Below are 13524 nucleotides of genomic sequence, written 5' to 3'. Positions count from 1 at the left end.
TTTCAATTGTCTTTTGATTTGTGCTGGCTTCTGGGCACTGATTCGACCATGGAGGCCATTTCGAGACAGAATCCAACAAACTGTTCAGGTTGACACAGGGACTTCAGGGGACCAGGTCTCGTGGAGCTCTGTTGCAGTGGAAAATGGGCTGGCCTTGGATTTTTGACCCAACAAACAGTCCTCTCGAGCAGTTGTCTTGCGGGGTCTGTCTGACCTGGGCTTGTCAAAAACATCTCCAGTGTCTTCAAATGTTTTTTTAATCCTCTGTACTTGACGCTGAGACACATTGAAGGTGTCTGCCACATCAGCAGTGGATCTGGTCTTCAGCCTCTTGATAATCAAAACTTTAGTCTCAGGGTGAATCTTAGGCATGTTTGCAGATGTCTAGTTGCAGTTGATGTGAAGGTCTAGTGTACTGGGGTTGTTTTTATACACACCTGAGACCTAATTGATCCATTATTAGTCACAGGTGAAGCTCATATGACAAGGCGACAACACTTATGTCTTTGCAAAAATTGACTCAATGGGCTTTACCAAGCTGTGAATATTAGAATACTTTTTGACAGTTTCTTTTTGCACTGAAACATTATTACAAAAGCTGTTGGGATTAAAATGAGCCATTTCTTGTAAATAAATCTTGATTAGAAATATATTTCAGCGGCACTTCAGGTCAATTTGTACACAAGCGACAAGACTTTGGTCAGGGACTGTACTGTACACAAATACATAAACACAAAATTCAGCATCGTTGTTATGCAAATGACAAATGCAAGCTCCATTAAAACCAATAAAGATGGGAAATTATTCATCATTTAGTATCTTCTAGTCAGTCCCTCGAGAAAAATGTAATTATGCGATTGCATAATTCAATGCATAACCAACCAAAGTCTGCATATTTATGTGGGGGGCGCATTTTTTCAAATACGCCGCACTTTCACCGCATAAATTACCAATTTCCGCGCAAAATAATGCAAAGCTTGCATGATTTCACAATCCCCACGTTTTCTTAGCAAAAAAGTAGCAAAAGACGTTATGAAGTGACGTAATTACGCGACAAAACACAGTCTCTTTTTCTCTTTTTTCAAGTTCTTGCAATTTCATTGCATAATATTGCATAAACATCCCACATATCCCATTACATTTTTTAAGAAAACATGCCGCATAATCACAAAAAAACTCCCAAAGGTTTCTCCAGCTAAATGACACCAATCTGAAACGATTGTTTTTGGTCCACCAAGGTTCCCCCCAGCTTTACAAAAAACATCTTGACTCACTGTCTACAAATGTCAAACCTGCAGCCAGAAACCTGGCTGTAATATTTGACAGTGACCTTTCACATCAAGAAGTAGTTACAAAAGTCATTCAATCATGTTTTTATCAACTGAGCTGAAGCTATTCTATTGTCCGTCTAGATTTCTAGGCTAAACAAACTGATCAAGACACTTGTGCAGTGTGTACATTTCAACAAGGTAGTGTTGTCTTAAATGGTGTTTTTCTGGATTCTTCTTTTTGTTGTTAACAGCTCGCTTTTTGTTCTGTCAACCTGCCTACCGGTCATGCATTTGGGTCCTCTTCTTGAAAAGAGCAAACTGTGACAGCTGTCACCCCCCGATGTGAGTCGAGGGCAGATTTGAGTCATGCATGCTCAGATTTAAATGGTTTACAGCATACTGTGTAATACTGAAATTTGTAAAATCCATAAAATTATAAACTTTTCTCATTACAAACAATAACAGAAGACAGAAATCATTTCAAAAACACTGATTGCTAACGTAAGCTCAAAACGCCATTCAAGTGAAAGCCTTTGTTGTGTTTGATTGCTATCTTGTAGCTAAGCTAGCAGTCATTTCAAAAACATTGGAGCTATCTATGATAGTTTGATTGCTTGTAGCTAAGCTAGCATTCATTTCAAAAATGTTTTAGCTATCTAGGATAGTTTGGTGGCTAACGTTAGCTCAAAACGGCATTCAAGTGACAGCTTTTGTTGAATTTGATTGCTAGTTTGTAGCTAAGCTAGCAGTCATTTCAAAATTGTTTTAGCTATCTATGATAGTTTGAATGCTAACATTAGCGAGATTGCCTGCCAATCGGAAGGTTAGTGGTTCGATCCCCGCCCCTGCAGTCTTTGTCGAAGTGTCCTTGGGCAAGACGTTGCCCCCGGTTCTGCGCATCTGTGTGTGAATGTTTATCTGATGAGCAGGTGGCACCTTGTACGGCAGCCCCGGCCACAGTGTATGAATGTGTGTGATTGGTGAATGTTTCCTGTATGAAGCGCTTTGAGCAGTTGTTAAGACTGGAAAAGCGCTATATAAATACAGCACATTTACATTTCATCTTAGCAAGTTGTGTGTGAATTAAAGATGGTTATTTTCACAAAGCCAGAGCTCATGCTCAAAAATACTTTCTTCCCATCCAGTTCAGTTTTGCCCTTTTATTTGTTCTTCATTCCATTGCTTGGCTCATTGCCTCTTATCTTATCTGATACATCGCAATCTTCTTGGCTTATTTCTTTTTCTTTGATTTAATGTAGGTCATCGATTCCGTTTCAACGCTTCTCTTGGGTTTGTTGTTCAGTAGATTGACTTCTAGTTTTATTTTTTTGTTTTTTTCACTGTCGGCAAATCATCTCTTTCTGTCTCAGTAGTCAATAATGCTCAATTGTGTGTGCTTTTAAACCAGAAACTTCCCAATGTGGGAAGATTGGGGAGCAGCTAAACTAATTTGAAGAAGGAAAATTTGAATTTGATTAAAAGAACACAGCAGCAGTAACACCTGAACAGAAGTTTAAACAGGTAACTAAAAATAATGAATAAATAGTCCAAATAAATAGCTGTAAGTACTGACTAAACAGTTCTGTTCAAATAGCTAAAAGTAATGGATAAATGATTGACACATTCAGCTTTACTTTAAGTAGTAGTAGTAGTATTTCTGATCTAACCAACCTAAATATTGACAGCTCAATGGAATGAAAATATTGATAAAATCCACTTTTAAATATGAAGTGTGCTATACATTTGGAACACTTTGGGAATTGATGCGGGGGTATGTCATCTAACAGGGCTGTGTGGGAAACGTCCCGTTTTAACTTTTGTGAGCCGTCTTCTGGTGTCCGTCATTGGCCTCATTTCCTGGAGCCTTGCACAAGGGCTCCTCGGCATTACTAATAGATGGGGAGCTTTTACTCATTTGTTTGCTCACATCTCCCCAGCCTGATTTTCAGGCTGTGCCATCCGACTCCGGGCCTTTTCCACGTGCATCTACCTCATGTACACCACAAACCCTGGCCGTCGCCTTCAGCCAACCTCCTGACCTCCATCTCCCCTTCCCCTGCCTCCCTGGAGCTTTCTCCTTCACCACCCTATCCTCCTCTTCCTCGTCCTTTTCCAATCTCTCCCTCTTTCCCTGTCCCCGGGGATAGATATTGTGCACTCTGAAATCCGTTCCTTATCACCTCCTCCTTTTTTTTCTCTTTTTTTCTTCACCCTGTCACCACGGACATCATTAATGAGGGTGGCAGGATTGTTGGGCTCCTCCTTTGCCCGTCCTTGGGGTTCCTTGTGTGTCACACATGGGCCTTTGTAATTCCCCTCCCGTCTGTTACCGCCAGACACCTTATACACACCATCAAAAGCAATGAAGATTTCTTTATCTTAAATGTATTTTTTTATTTATTCACTTATCTTTGTAGCAGTGACAAAGCCAGTGAGTGACAGGGGACAATTTAGGGCCATTGGACGTTTCCCGAAGCTGAGGGGAACACAGGACTATAGCCAGAATACAAAGTGGAGTCACTGAAAAGAGGGAGTGCGTGCAGAGAGGCTAGTTTGTATAGGGTCATCGCTTTTAACGTACCGCCAGGAGACTGATCTGTGTAAGAACTACGAGTGCCAACTTCACCTGGGTCACCTCTGCATCCAGTTTGCTCACAGTGGTGTCGTACATCTGCTAAACACACACACACACACACACACGCACACTTAATGAGGCACACATATGTACACTCACGCTGCTCAGCTAACTCTGTCATCTTAGAATGACTTGATATACGCCTAGCTCAGTATGGTGCAACACTGTGTCATCAGTCAAACAGACACACACACACACACACACACACAGCTTTGGTAAAGGCACCTACTATTGCTCCATAGTGGCCAACTACACAAGTGTACCAGCGAGTGTAAAGTAAGGTGTTTTTGAAAAAGAGCAAATGAGCTGAACTTGCTCAAGTACACACAATACACATAAACGAAAGGCAGGACACACACTAACATTTATACAAGGGCATGTAGCTGGGCCATATATAGCACTGATGTCACTGACGTCGTACGTCATATTGAGCATTAGGAACACCTGGTACACACTCAGGGGTCTCTGTAGACACAGTCAACCACACATGATCACACACACATATGTGAACATTTCCTGGCTCCCTTTCAAACTCACGCACACATGCACGCAGGAGAAGAGGTGGAAATACTACAAAAACATTCTAAACAAACCTACTAAAGTAAAGCTCATTAAAAATTGTACTCAGAGTAAACGTTACTTAGTTACTTTTTTAGTAATAAGCCTCAGCATAATTTACTAGTACTAGTTACCATCTGCAGGTTGTTAGTGCCAACCAGCATTAGCAATGTCAATGTGTCAATTATTGACACATTATTGACACATAATGTCAATTATTTACCTGGACATTTCACTGAGCTATTGTCAAAACAAACCAAATCCTGTTCCTGATATCAAGATACTGAGTGAAGATAAGAAATGACAGCTAGTGTTTAAAATAGTTAATGCAGTACAATGCAGTTGTCTCCCTTGCCGACTCCTCCCCCGACTCGAAGTTCACATTGGTTGCCAGGCTGAGACCGTAGAATCCATAGTCTCGCTTTGCCAGACCCTCCTCCAATGCATGCTAAAGGAGCAGCCACAACAATGTTGCTAGGCGCTCGTCTCACATAGCCAGACATCATTCCACAGCACAGTGGAGTAGCTAACGTTAGATGCTGGCTATATTAACAGTCATAAAGGACTGTGCTCACGTTGAGCTATGTACCCAACTGACAGACACACTTCCTCAGCTTAGAATTACAGTAGGAACCGCTAAAAACCTCGCAACCTCGCCGTCCTTTTCCACCCGACCTAATCACACTTTATTAGCTTAGAATTACGGCAACAATCACTAATCACACTGGTAACTTACGGTCCTCTCTACCCGATTTACAGCCCCCCCTTTCTTGGCTTAAAATAACTCACTGCTGTCGACTACGGACGCTGAACACGCTGCACGTTGTAAACAGCCGTTGCACGCTTGGCTATCTCCGGTAACGTTAGCAGTTAGCAGGGTTAGCATGGAGGCATCAGCCAGGACCAGTCCGGATCGCTGTGTCTCAATTGTTTTTGCAAGTAACCAACTCAGCTACTCTAGCTATAGAATACAAAGTGAAAAGCTACACGAATGTTGAAATTACATAAAATGCCCATCCTTTAACTGTGATAAATTAGCCTGGAGCTAATGCTTAGCTACCTGTTCAGGAGGATTTTAGCCAACTCAGCGTCCTTTTGGGCTCTAAGTTGTCTCCATCTTTCAAATATATCTCCAATATTTACCCAGGGTTTGTTATGTTGCTGGTCACACAACTGTTAGAAACATGCCATTTAGTTTTTTAGGTTGGGTAGAATCTATCTCTGTTGATTCCGAACATTACAGCAGTAGCGTGCTGGGCTGTCAAACTGGGCAGTTGATAACACACAGGCCAAAACACAAAGAGATATTCCGTCACGGAACGTAAATTTCAAAATGTGAAAATACTGGCATTAGCATTGTTGTCAGAAAAGATAGTATTTCACCTTAGCATGTTTCCTTAATATCTAATGAGGCATTGGGGTCATTTTTTGATTTTTTTGAATAGAATAGAAAAATAGAATAGAATGCCTTTATTGTCATTATACACAAGTGCAGCACCTGTGCAACAAGATTGAAGCGACCCCTTTACACTGTCAACACAAAATATAAAAATATTGGAAAAAATATTTAGAAAATGTAAGTAGTGCAGTGCATTACTACCGATTGCCTCGTCTATTAAACTCCTTGCCATTTTATTTAGGCGCTAGTAAACTTAAACTTGTGCTGCAAGTCCTGCCCATCATTCACTGCAGTAGTTTTGGGGGATGCAATTATTTCCTTTCCTACTTGTAAAAGTAGTCCCCACCCCGGCTGAGGGGGGAGGCAGGTGGCAGGTGGCAGCACTGCCTACCTCAGCAGTACGCAAACAGTAAGTGGGACACCCAAATGAGCCTTGGAGAGGAGTAGTAATGGTGTCATTTGTCATCAAAGATCATAAAGAGAGGTAGGTGTAAGGAAATGAGCACTGTTCCGTTTTCTCTTTCCTGCCATGATGCCTAGTGTCTTGCCGTTTGCAAACTGAAACCAAGAATATCCTTAAACTACTGTATATGATGCAGCCACAATATGTCTGCTAATTCTTTTGTCTTTTGCAACTTTCAACTTTTTATTAATTACCCATTCCTTCTACTCAGTGAACTGAATATGTATGAGATACATCATTCCAATGAAATGGTTGTTATCTCATTTCCTGTTTTGTGAGACTTGACAGTACTGTATTGGTCTGTTAAACAAAATGTAATGAGATCTGATCGTTTTCATACTTTGGACCACCTCTGTCTGGACTAACTGCTTCATAGGTTGCTTTCATTGGATTTTTTAGTGCATTATGTCTCCATTAGAAGCAGCATATTTAGACCACATCCATGCTAAAGGGCTCAGCTGGGTCTGAGTCACCATTTGACTCTGTAGCCAACCAAGCACACTGGTAGGCTGCTGTTGAAGTGGACCAAAGCAGTAAATACATTGACCATTTCATTGTCAGTGTGTTTTATAAGGAGGCGTAAGAATAAGTGATTAATTTGGGGGTACAACACAAACAAGTCATTAGCACTAACTAGAACTAGCATTAACAAGGAGCTGTGTGCATTTAGCATGGCTGCAGATGTTTCAAATTTCAAAAAGCACACGCCAGTTGCAATTGGATAATTGCAGAGATTAGAGCAGCTTACTTATAGCAGGTGATTCTGAAAGAAATATTTTTGCATGTTGGTCCTCCATCCACGCAAAACCAGCATTTGACAATTTGTGGTTTTCACATATAAACTGAGTTGATTCAGCTGGCTTAGTACCACCAATGTGCACATTTCAGCAGAAAGGACAGAGGCTAAAGGCATTCATGTGCATGGAGTGAGAGAGCCATCCGGCGATGTGGAAGTGTCACGTAAATGGCCCGTACATGTGATGACATGTTGTGTTCTTTAACCCTCCAATGTAGCACTAGTAGACGTTTTATCTCACAATTATTCTTTTCCGCCAGATCGTTTGTACAGTAGATCTCGACATTTCTGACGTGTCTCCAAAGTCTGAATCCGCCTCAACTTTTTTCTGTATAATGCACTACCCCCAAACAAAATGAATGAAGGGACTTGCGTTTTTGCCTGACCTCCTGACTTTATGTCAAGACAGCCTAAAGGTCTATGGTCTTGCTCAGGACAAACAGACAGGGATAAGCTGTTTGTGGAGATCCCCCGATCTCTGATCACCAACACTCCTTACTGCTGCTATTTGCAGCATCTGTGATGCTAAGCACGTGAGCCTCTGTCCCAACCAACTTCCCTAATGACACTGGTGTATAAAGACCTAATAAAGTAAGCCATCCAAAAAAGAACACATCTATTGCAATATCTATCCCCAGGCCTTCGTCTCTCATTGATGAAATCCAATTTAAGGAGTTCTGACCCGGTTTGAGGCCAAGCTTTAATTGATACAGAAAATTGTGCCATAAAACTCTTGAGATAAATTCAGGTTGAAGTAATTTTCTCTACACAGTCGATTAGGCTGGGGAGTTGTCCCTCCAAAATGTTTGACCTCACAAGGTCTTTCCAAGACATTTCTTCGGAAATTCAATCACTGCAATAATTAGTATAGTTTACTGGCCGTCCTGGAGAAAGGAACACGGCAGATTGCATTTCAGGGAGCCAAATTTATATCTAATATAAACATCAAAATCAATACAGAACGTTTAGGCAAATTGCATCTCTTTGGGAAGTTTTGTGCCAGCAGCAGAGCAGATGTTCAATAAATAAACAATATTATACTTATGCACATTAATATTCATGTGGCCAGGCCAGCCCATCAATGTTGTATTGTACAATATATTATGAGGAACATGTCATTAAAACACTGCTGTTCCACTGATATCAGTGATTGCGCTAACATGGCGAGGGTCACACAGCATGACATGTGTAGAGCAGGTGTTGGCGCACCTGTCTAACAAAACACACACACACACACACACACACACACACACACACACACACACACACACACACACATACACACACCTGTCATTTGTGTCCCTTGACATGGAAACTCATACCACCATAAAACACAATCATACTGCGATGGCACACAGCTTCCACCCCTGACATGTACATGTATACACACTTTCTTCCTGACTGCTGCTCATACACACACACACACATGCACACTTGTCTTATGGCTGTCAGTCCGGCAGTTTTGTCATGATTGCCCTCGCAGCCTCCACCCAGGGGGGCCATTGACAAGCCAGCAAGGCAGTAGCTGATGTGTCTATTGTGTTTGTGTAAATCAACGGCCGGAGCTGATTAAATATGCCTGCCTGCTCCATTGTGTAGGGAAATGGTAACGTAGTAGTAACAACTGCCCGCTGACGACTGCCAGAGACACACAAAGAAATAAAAAGGAAGGGATTTGCTTCTTCATATGCTAACTGTAGCATCCCATCCTGGCCTATGGCAGAGAACATCCAGGGCTTGTGCTAGTTAGACCAAACACAGAGAGTTTTTTCCTTCTGAAGCCAGGTCCTATTTGCCAAATGTAATGAAATGTACACCTTGATGTACACCCTTGATTGGCACGTTGTTGGCGATGTAAATGACAAAACCAGTAATGTAGTAGCAACTAGAGTTGCAAAGATATTAGTTGTCAACTATAAAATCAATCGCCAATTATTTTGATAATCAGTTTGAGTAATTTTTCCAAAATTCCCAGATTCCAGCTTTTTAAATGTGAATATTCTAGTTTCTAGCTTCCATATGTTTGAGTTGGGGACAAAACAAGACATTTAGGATTTTGGAAACCACTGACCAACATTTTTCGCCATTCTCTGACATTTTTTAGACCAAACAACGAATTGATTAATCAAAAAAATAATTGAAAGATCAATCGACTGGGAAAATTATGGCTTATTGTGGACATGTCATCTCATCCAAATGCAAGAAGAGACCCCAAAGCACAATATTTTATAGGGATAGGATAGTCAAACCACACTGGACTGATGGTCCCACTGATGGTTTGTATCTGCAGAGTTTCTCCCTAAACTATCTATTCTGTATCCCCAGACCGAAGAAGCCCTAAACAGTCCCTCCAGGATTTCGCAGCCTTTTTTTGAGATTGTTGCAGCCTAAAATGCCTGATGTTGCGGGAGCTTTTGTAAAAGATTGCAATAAAAGTTGCGATGTCTTTTGTATGTTTGTTGCAATGAAGTTGCGGGAGACAGAGAAAGTTGCAAAAAAGTCGTGATTTTGTTGTTGTATAGTTCGTTAAAGATAAAAAGGAAACTTGTTTTGGAGAGAATAAAACTAGCGGTAGTTTTGCTATTAACCTTACCAATAAGGCTGACGATGCTGAAAATGTTGGTATATTATGAAAATGGCTGATGGATTTAAGAAAATAATACTAAAATAATAATAAAAAATACGTATTATATATAATAATATATATAATTGAATGAATCAAATTTGAACATGTCTGTCAGTGGCTTGTTGATCTTTACGTTGTTAATTAATTTCCCCTCCTGGCCTGGGACACACACACATACGGTTTAATAAAGGACTTACTGGACTTTAACTTATCATTGCTTTTACAATAACGAGCGTAGTTGTCCTCAATTTAGGTCATCTTGTACGTCTCATCTCCGTTTTTTTCCTGCATACACCGTGTTTGTGTGTGTGTGTGTGTGTGTGTGTGCGTGTGTGTGCGTGTGTGTGCGTGCGCATCAGTCACGGGGGGGGGGGGGGGACTGAGCAGCCCTGCTGCAGAGAGCTGACAGGATTGAAACAACAGCCGCTTCAGCAACATCAGAGTGAAAAATCCTTACAGCGTACATTGATGTTAAAATGTAGACAGGTTGGCATGGTGGTGTTAATTTTCTCGCCTATTTTTTAATTTAGTCTTAGTCTTGTGCCAAATATCCTTGTTAGTTTTAGTCATATTTAGTCATTCACAATCTTTTTTTGTTAGTCAAGTTTTAGTCAACTAAAATTCTTATAGTAGTCATTATAGTCTAATTTTAGTCAAAAGAAAACTCAGGTATCTTAAAACCTTAATTCTGAGATTATTTCTGATAACTCTTTCAGTCAAATAGTGTTTCACACATCTCAAATATTGGTTACATGTCATGATTACCTGACAAAATGCATGTGTTGAATGATTTTTGTTGAATGCAACTTTGAACGTGTTTTTATATTGAGCCTCTTCCATCATGCAAATACAATCGTACACAGATAAGAGCCAGGGCTCCTGGGCTCTACAGCACCTTGTTACACAGACACATGTTAGATAAGAGCCTGGGCTCTACAGCACCTTTTTACACAGACACATGTTAGATAAGAGCCAGGGCTCCTGGGCTCTACAGCACCTTTTTACACAGACACATGTTAGATAAGAGCCAGGGCTCCTGGGCTCTACAGCACCTTTTTACACAGACACATGTTAGATAAGAGCCTGGGCTCTACAGCACCTTTTTACACAGACACATGTTAGATAAGAGCCAGGGCTCCTGGGCTCTACAGCACCTTTTTACACAGACACATGTTAGATAAGAGCCAGGGCTCCTGGGCTCTACAGCACCTTTTTACACAGACACATGTTAGATAAGAGCCAGGGCTCCTGGGCTCTACAGCACCTTGTTACACAGACACATGATGGATAAGAGGTCGTTGACAACTCTCTCGTCTGATGAAGTTAACACTACAGGACGGTCTGACACGCCTTTCCCTGTACATTTTGTTGGTAAATGTGAGATGTTCGAGTCACACACCTCTTGTCTTCATATCAGAAACAAGGAAATGAATATGGCGACGTGCATGTGACGTCAACCCGTTCTCACTTATTGGCTCTCAGAGTCACATACTGATACAGAGTCTGGCACGTGGGACTGCTGGGATTGGTTGAAGTTGCGGGAACTCTGGTTATTGGTTAAAATTGTGGCAAATTGCAGTGATAGGTCAAAATTGTGAGTCGCACCAAAACTTGCGGTGATTGGTTGATTTTGCGTGAAATGGAGCAATTGCGACATCCTGGAGAGACTGCTTTTTGCACTCACACAAACACACACACTTACATGTACACTGTACATGTGCAGTTTTGCGTCACGCATGTTCAGATTTAAACGGTTTAAAGCATGACGTGTCATACTGAAATTTGTGAAATCCATGAAATAATAAAACTTTTCTCATTACAAACAACAACAGAAGATGGAAATCAATTGAAAAAATGTATTGCTAACGTTAGCTCAAAACACCGTTCAACTGACAACCTTTGTTGAGTTTGATGCTAGCTTGTAGCCAGCAGTGAACAAACTTAGTAAAGTAAGTCCATTTTTTCTGCATTGACATTACAGAAGTCTCTTGTTAGCATCTTGTATGCAAGCGCAACTCACATCTGCACTCATCGGAGAGTGACACAAGACACTAAGTTAAGTTTTGTTATTCAAACAGTAAAGGATGAGGTTGCACTGCACAATGGCAACATATGTGAGATAAAATAGACATAAACACCTCAATGTCTCCGAATGCGGCCCGCCAAGCCGTTCGATCCGGCCCGCGACAGGATTCCAAAATTGTGAGGATCAAAGAGAAAATATGTAGGCCTATTCTACACTATTAAAGCAACTAAAAGCAGCAACAACTGAGTCTCTTCTCAGTAATCACCACCATTTATGACTCTATTTAGGTTACACCCCAAAATGAGGACAGACTCGTTACACCGTTTTGTATTTATTGTTTCACACAGGTTTTTTTTAAAACATAACTTTTCCTCATGCCCTTACTTAACATTTGTTTTTTATTTCAAAGTCTCAACAACATGCTTGGAACTAGCAAACTCCTCAGCTGTCAGACTTATGCGCAAACAGTCCTCCAAAGACTGGGTTGACAGACAGTTCCTCTCGTGCGTTTTAATCGAGTTCATCTTGGAGAACGCAGCCTCACAGGTGTAGGTTGAACCGAACATGGTGAGCACATACATGGCCAGCGTCTTCAATGTGCCATAGACCTCGGGACAAGATATCCAAAAAGCGCTCAGGCTTTCAGCACCACTGAGAGCAGCCTTCATGTCGCCTGCGGCCTGAATTTCAGCCAGCTCGCTCTGAATGGCTGCCTCGTCCAACTGCAGCCTTTTCACCGCGTTTGTGGAGAATTCTCCGCTTGGGGCGATGGTGAATGGGTCACGCACAAATCCAATGACATCCCTGGAAATAAAAAAGTCATCAAATCTAGCAGAGAAGTTGTCTTTTAATTGTGTGATAAATATCTCCATCTTGTCTGTTACGTTGCCTTCTCCCACCGTCTTCAGTGTGTTGAAGTGCAGCAGCCTCCCTGACAACAAATCTGCGTGGAACAGATCAAGTTTGTTCCCAAAGGCTTCAAGTTTTTCCACCAAATCCACCACTGATTTTTCTTTTCCTTGCAGCTGTAGATTAAGTGTATTTAAATGGGAGAAAATGTCTGTTAAAAAGGCAACGTTGCACATGTATCCCATGTCTTGCAAGATGCGGAGATGGTCAGCTGCCGCTTTGGACTTTACTTTGTTTTAAAAACTCCACTACTTGGGCACGGAGTTCAACGAAGCGCTCCAGTGCTTTGCCCTTACTCAGCCAGCGCACGTCATTGTGGAGTAACAGGTCATCATGAGAAGCATGGGATTCCAGCACGAATTTGCGGAACAGGCGGTGCTGCGTGCTTGAAGTTCCTCTGATGTGGTTAATAATTGTCATTGTTTTTTCCATCACCTCTTTGAGCTCCCCACTTAGCTTTGCTGGATGATACAATGGAGTGCGTTAGTTTTAGGAGCGACAGTCTTTATTCTGCTCACCAGACCCTTATTTTTTCCAATCATGGCAGGTGCACCATCTGTCACTGTCAGGTTGATTTTATCCAGGGACAATCCATGGCTTTTAAAAAATCATGTCAGCAGTGGTGTTGTCCTCAAGTGGAAGCAATGCCAGAAGCTCTTCTCGGAAATCTTTGCCATCATAGTATCTGACAAAAACGCACAACTGTGAGATATCCGTGTTGTCAGTGGACTCATCAATAGCCAGCAAAATATATTTGGCTTCCTTGACCCCGTCAATGACAGCTCGCTGAACTTGCTCCGCCAAAACGTGTACACGACGTGCATTAGTTGAGGCAGATACA

The 13524-nt window shown here is 41.5% G+C and overlaps 1 protein-coding gene across 2 annotated transcripts in view; it reads left to right on the top strand.

Annotated features, from left to right (window-relative positions):
• kcnh2b (potassium voltage-gated channel, subfamily H (eag-related), member 2b) overlaps positions 1-13524 on the top strand; it is a 374402-nt gene that overhangs the window by 219686 nt on the left and 141192 nt on the right. The window lies entirely within an intron of this gene.

Source organism: Etheostoma spectabile, chromosome 22 (genome assembly GCF_008692095.1).
Source record: "Etheostoma spectabile isolate EspeVRDwgs_2016 chromosome 22, UIUC_Espe_1.0, whole genome shotgun sequence".
Classification (NCBI taxonomy): Eukaryota; Metazoa; Chordata; class Actinopteri; order Perciformes; family Percidae; genus Etheostoma; species Etheostoma spectabile.
This window is presented reverse-complemented; position numbering and strand designations above follow the sequence as displayed.